Source organism: Brachypodium distachyon, chromosome 1, assembly GCF_000005505.3.
Source record: "Brachypodium distachyon strain Bd21 chromosome 1, Brachypodium_distachyon_v3.0, whole genome shotgun sequence".
NCBI lineage: Eukaryota > Viridiplantae > Streptophyta > Magnoliopsida > Poales > Poaceae > Brachypodium > Brachypodium distachyon.
The window spans coordinates 60987370-60993208 of NC_016131.3; the positions used below are offsets into that span (position 1 = coordinate 60987370).

At 43.9% G+C, this 5839-nt stretch overlaps 1 long non-coding RNA gene across 3 annotated transcripts; it reads left to right on the top strand.

The window, feature by feature from the left end:
- Positions 1-3534: 3534 nt before the first annotated feature.
- LOC112269982 lies at positions 3535-5581 on the top strand. Of its 3 annotated transcripts, none has more exons than XR_002962259.1 (5): positions 3535-3702; positions 3811-3935; positions 4122-4612; positions 4691-5027; positions 5365-5581. It is a non-coding gene; the product is annotated as an uncharacterized LOC112269982 (long non-coding RNA). The 3 variants fall into 3 exon arrangements; XR_002962258.1 differs by lacking the exon at positions 5365-5581 and having other exon boundaries at positions 4122-4416; positions 4541-4612; positions 4691-5306; XR_002962257.1 differs by lacking the exon at positions 5365-5581 and having other exon boundaries at positions 4691-5306.
- The last annotated feature ends 258 nt before the right edge of the window (positions 5582-5839 follow it).

Consider the following 5839-nt stretch of genomic DNA (forward strand, 5'->3'; position numbering starts at 1 on the left):
AATTTTTGGGTAATTATTTGGAGTTGAAAAGTATTTTATTTAAATAGATATATGGCCCTAAAGGCATTTATAGGGCAAATGTATTTTTATATATTTTATTTTGAAGAGAAACTACTTCCAAAAGTTCTATCATGATAGAACATGATTTTACAAATTTTCTGGAATTTATTTGGACCAATTTGGAGTTCAAACTCAAAAGATATCAAAGAAATGAGAAAAACAGAAAAAGAAAAGGTCTAAAAAAAAGGGTAAACCGGACCGGCCCTGCCACTTTGGGCCGAACCGGCCCAGTCCGACCGCGCCCGACCGCACGCGAGCCGGCCCAGCCAGCCCGGCCGCCCCACGCGCGCGCCCGCACCCGCTGACAGGTGGGGCCCACCTGTCAGGGGCTTCTTCCCCGTTTGGAAGGCGCCCGCGACGCGCGCCGCCTTCCTTCTTCGCCGCCGCGAGCCGTCACCGCCGGATTCTCCACGCTCCGTCCATATCTCTCAGCCCCGAGCGCGTCCATTTAAACCCCGCGGCCCCCTCCTCTTTTCCCCTCTGCCCTCCCCCTCGATTATGCCGCCAGGCCGCCGGAATCGCTCGCCGGAGCCGCAGCCGCGCCGTCGCCGTCTTCGCGTCACGCCGACGAGCTCCGTGAGTAAACCTCGAAGCCGTCCATCTCCATCTTCTTCCCTCTCCCTCACGGTCAAGATGACGCGCTTCTTTCTCCTTTTCGTGCGCTGCAGCTCCCCGCCGACGAACGCCCGAGGCCGCGCCGCCGTCCGCCGACCGCGCCGCCCGCCCGTCTTCGTCCTAGGCGCCGACCCCGCCGTCCCCAACCGCCGCCGACCGCGCCCCCGTCTCCGCCGTGCCGCGTCGTGCCTTCCCCGGCCATCCCCGCGTCGCCAGCCCCGCCGGAGCACCCCGCGCCACCATCCCCTCCGTCTCCGGTGACCGCCGCCGCCGCCCGGTAAAACCCTAGCCCCTCGTCCGTCCGATCTTTGATCAACGGTGTAGATTAGATCTCTCTTATTCACTTAAACGAACCGGTACGCACCAATCGGGAGCCACCACGTGTCACTGCATAAATAAAATGAAAATCTAATTTTTAATCCCCCGGAATTAATAAAAGGCACTTTTGCAGAAAAGCCCCTGTAACTTCAAATGATCATAACTTTAAATCTGTTTGGCCAAATTTCATGATCCACACCTTTTTGGAATCCTTAAGAAGTTTAGAATCTTTTGGCACTGTCCAATTTCAAATTTGAATATTTTAATCACATTCAAATTACAGATTAGTGTTTTATGCCATTTAAATCATAACTAATTATTTAGAAGTCCTTTTTTGAATGAAACCAGTGCCCAAAAATTTGTTTTATTGTCCTCTGTCCAATGGGGCAAAGAAATAAATATTTTGAATTAAATTGTTTTGCAGATGCAAATAAAACCTCATTTTAAGATTTAAACCCTAGCTTTTGCTTTTGTTTAAAAACCTTAATCGCATGTGCTTAATTATCAATGCTTTGGATCACTAGATCACCCAAATAAAATAAACCAAAACTCATGTCACATGTTTTGCATTGCATCATGGCATACATATTCTTTGCTTGTATGGTGTGTTTATGTATGTGTATGTTTGCTTGATTGTATAGTTTTCTCAGAGAGCGAACTGTGTGATTGTGAAGAGTGCTTGAATACCAACTATTATCAAGGCAAGTTCACTTTGACCATCATCCCATTATTTTATTATGCACTAGATTTTATTAGTTGCATCTTTAGGATTATTACTGTATCTATGCTAGATATGATCTGTCCTAATAGTATAAGATACCCTTGTCATGTCCACACCACCAATCGCCATCGTAGTAGTAAAATGCTATACTATGATATTATACGAGGGTGGTATTATTACAATGTGATACTATTGAATTACAATATGATTTTCCTAGTGTATGGCAAAACAAGTAATTCAATGAACCGTCCTGGGTGGGCTGCTTTGAGTATTCGGATGTCATAACGTTAGGTCCATTTCTATGGGGCCCGCTGAGTCGTCTCTCCGTGTGATTCGGGAGCGTCCATGGTCGCCTCCCCGTGCGATTCGGGGAGCGCCTGCGTCACAATGTGGGATGCCACCCGGGGTAACCAGAAACTGGACTAGTTTCCTGTTTAGTAGCTTCCAGTACAACCACATGGTATTATGGGCTCTGCCATGATGGATGTAAGAAATATAAACCCGGATCCGAGGTGACATTGGTATGTAGCAGTGTAGGTGGGGGCGCGTCCCTCAGGTGGTTTGGGGGAATATGTTCTGAAAATTCCTGTAATCGATGCCGTTACTACTCTACCCTGAGGACAGTAAGGGATTAACACGTCGATTTCTTGTGGGTAAAGTGTACCACCTCTCGAGAGTGTCAAACTAAGTACTTAGCCGTGTTCCCGGTTATGGACAATTATGAGCAACTAGATATTGGAGCTGTAAGGAAAGTCTCACTCATTCCAATTTCCTAATAAAATGAATGGTTTGAACTGGGTAGGAGCATTGATGTTTCTACTCAATGTGCCTAGGTTAATAGGAGCATGGGTGTTTCTACCCCGTGTCCAATAGAATTCAAAACTATTTGTCTAAAAATGATATGATTTGAATAATGATGCTTTTATGCAAAATAGCCAAACCCCACTTAGCCAAACTATGAATGTACTTGGTAGGTCCTTTATAACTCTAGTGAGCATGCCAATACATTCAAATGTATTGACCATGTAGCGGCTGCAATTAACAATGCAGGTGGATCCGACGATGAGTGAGGTTCGTCGTTTTGTCATGGGTCATGTGCTTACATTCCAACATGCTCTCACCTTGGAGTAGTGTGGCCTTTATTTTCTACCCTTTTCCGCTGTAGTTTTGAAACATTGTTTTATGATGATGAAATAGTATTTGTTTTATGCTGGCCCAAGAGGTCATGCAAGGTTGTAAGTACTATTTAAATTCTGGATGATGCGATGTAATAAAGTACTTTTGAGCTTTGTTTCTGTATACTTCATCATGAAACTGTGTGTGCTAGTGAGTCGATCCAGGGACTAGCACAGTAAGCACAGAGATCGAACCCTAGTAAGGGGGAGGATCGCTTCACAGGTGAACCAGATGAAGAGTGAGGTACGAATTGTTAGGGTTGCGAGTTTACATTTCAACATGTTTCGACTGTGAAGTTGTTATGGGACTCCTGTATTTTCTACCTTTCGCTGCAAGATTTTATTTTCTTTTGAGCTAACCCATGAGGTTATGCAATATGTAAGGTATTATTAAATTCTGGATCAATGCGATGTAATATACTTTTGATCTTTGTATCTTGATATTACATCTTAAAACTGTGTGTGCGCTAGCGAGTCGATCTAGAGACTAACACTATAACCACAGATATCGAACCCTGTAAAGGGGCGGTCGCTTCAATACACAGCTATAAAGTTGAAACCCAGTAAGTTCAATTAATTTAGCAAGGTGCACATCTAGCCTGTGCACGTCATTTAGCTATTATTTACTTTTTTTTAGAAACTATTTGGACGCTAACGATTCTCTTCTCTGGCTGAACCAGCCAATTTTCTTTTCCCCCCTCCGATGATTCTGGCCATCAAAGAAGTGCCCCACTCACCCCACTACCGCTCATGAACTTCAATTCTTCATCGTTTGATATTGCCTCCTGCTCTCTGGCACTGGCCTTCTCCCTGGTAGGTGATCTCTCCTTCTCTTTATTTGCCCTTTCCTTTTTATCCTTCGGATACTCAATATCTGACATTGCCTCACGCCTAAAACCTGTTTGATGTTTTGCCGGACAGGATTTGCTTCGGTTCTCCGTACTGCTCGCTCAAATTAGGAGGAGGCGACTGTCATCCGTACTCAGGCCCAGGATTTCATTCGATTTTGTATGCTACACACTGGTCAACACGAGCTGCTTGCATCGGTACACAAAACTCCCATCTCCAATTTTTGCTACTCTTGCTGATTGTTGTACCTTTTTTTTACCCGAGACTGTTGTACCTTCATGCATTGGATAAGCATATCTGTGTATGTTGTGCAACATGTATGTTGAAATTAACTACTCTCGATTATGTTCCGCAACATATTTGTTCACCGTCAAGTATTGCAGCTGCACGAGGAAAATTAGGAGGGCGCTATTCCTCCAGGTCGACACGGACACTCTCCATGCCGGCTCACTCACGGCGGCCATCATCAGGACCGTGATCCACGAGATGGAGAAGTGATGGTCCGCAAACTGGAGGCCGACGCTCTGAGCTCATCCGTCGCGGCACCTGAAACGGAGGCTAGCGCCATGGACAGTCCCAGCATGGCCGATTGATACTGCAGCTAGCACCGTCTTCGGTGTGGCCGCCCCCCATGGCCTCCATCAGGGCACCTTTGCCAAGTTGAAGGAGCAGGGCAAGGTATGGCCTCCGCTCTCCAGCCTAGCCACGGCTCCGACGGTTGCACCGTATTTTTGGTTCCAATCCATTGAACTAGGTTGCAAATTGCGATCTGCTAGACTGTATGTGTTGGCTACACGCGCAGGCATGGTCCTCCGGTTCATACCTTGATTTGGATCATTGGATGGCGCCAGGGGACTTATTTGCCTATGAGCAGGTAATATCTACTTATATGTTCATTCCCTTTCGTTCCAATTGTGCAAAGACAAGTTGTCTCGATCACTACATCTTGCAGGTTGCAGCCTTTGTGGCCCTGCCCTCTGCCCGCCCTTAGGGGATCTTGATTGGGTGGTCACGAACCAAAATATTCAGAGGATTTGTGTTATCCAAGGCTGATTTCCTCATGATTTGGTTTACTTATTTGTGAAGATGGATAGACCACAAGATTTATGATTCATCCCTATTTTTGTTAGTACTTCTTCATTTGTGAAGACTGGGAGTTTCTTAGATAAAATCTGATAGCACCATGAAAATTAGATGCTGCAAATACTGGTGAAGTCCCTTGAACTTTATACCTATTGAAGAAGATATGAAGAGCATATTCTCCTGTTGTGTTTCCAGTTATTACCCAGGTAAGTAATTGTTTTAGTTCCTGTGATTCTAAAGTGTCAGTTTGTGCATATTGGCATGAAAATCATACACCTAGCTTGCTGCATGAATCATCTCACCAATGTAAAACACACACCTGATTATAAAGTTTTTGATTCTGATATCCATTTGTTGCTTTATTGAGAACAAAGATGGTAGATGCATCTGCTAGCAAATTTTGTAGGCAATGTACAACCTAAACTAATCTCTTTTAGTTCTGCTTGTGTGTATTATTGATTCCTTTTAAAATTTTATTGGCTAAATAGTATTCAGGACGCCTTTTGGACTGTTCGACTTTAAAGTTCAAACCATATGCATCAGGTGTGTATTGGAAAAAATAATGTGATGATTGGTGCCTAGATGCCTAGGAATTTCAGGTGTGCTTTTTGCCTCTCATATGGCCATATTTTATTCTTGCAGTGTTGTTTCTACTTTACTCTACATAAACTTTAATATTTGCATACCAATAAATAACTGTTTTCTCCAAATTGAGGGCAAGAATGCCAAGTTAGTGCCAGATCTTTGTAATTAAATGTATTTATTCGACATTTCAAATGTAAACATTAACATTCTATTGTATACTTTAATTATTATCTTTTTATTAGTGTTTTCATGAAATGTATGTATTTCTTCAAATCTTTTTACGCAAGATTAAAATGCGAGAAGTTCCGCAGCAACGCACGGGGTATCACCTAGTATTTTGTATACCTAAAACCATTATGGATAGAGAAGAGAGAAAATTTGGGTATCCGAAACATGTCTAACTTTTACAGCTTACCTAAAAGCGAATACCCGA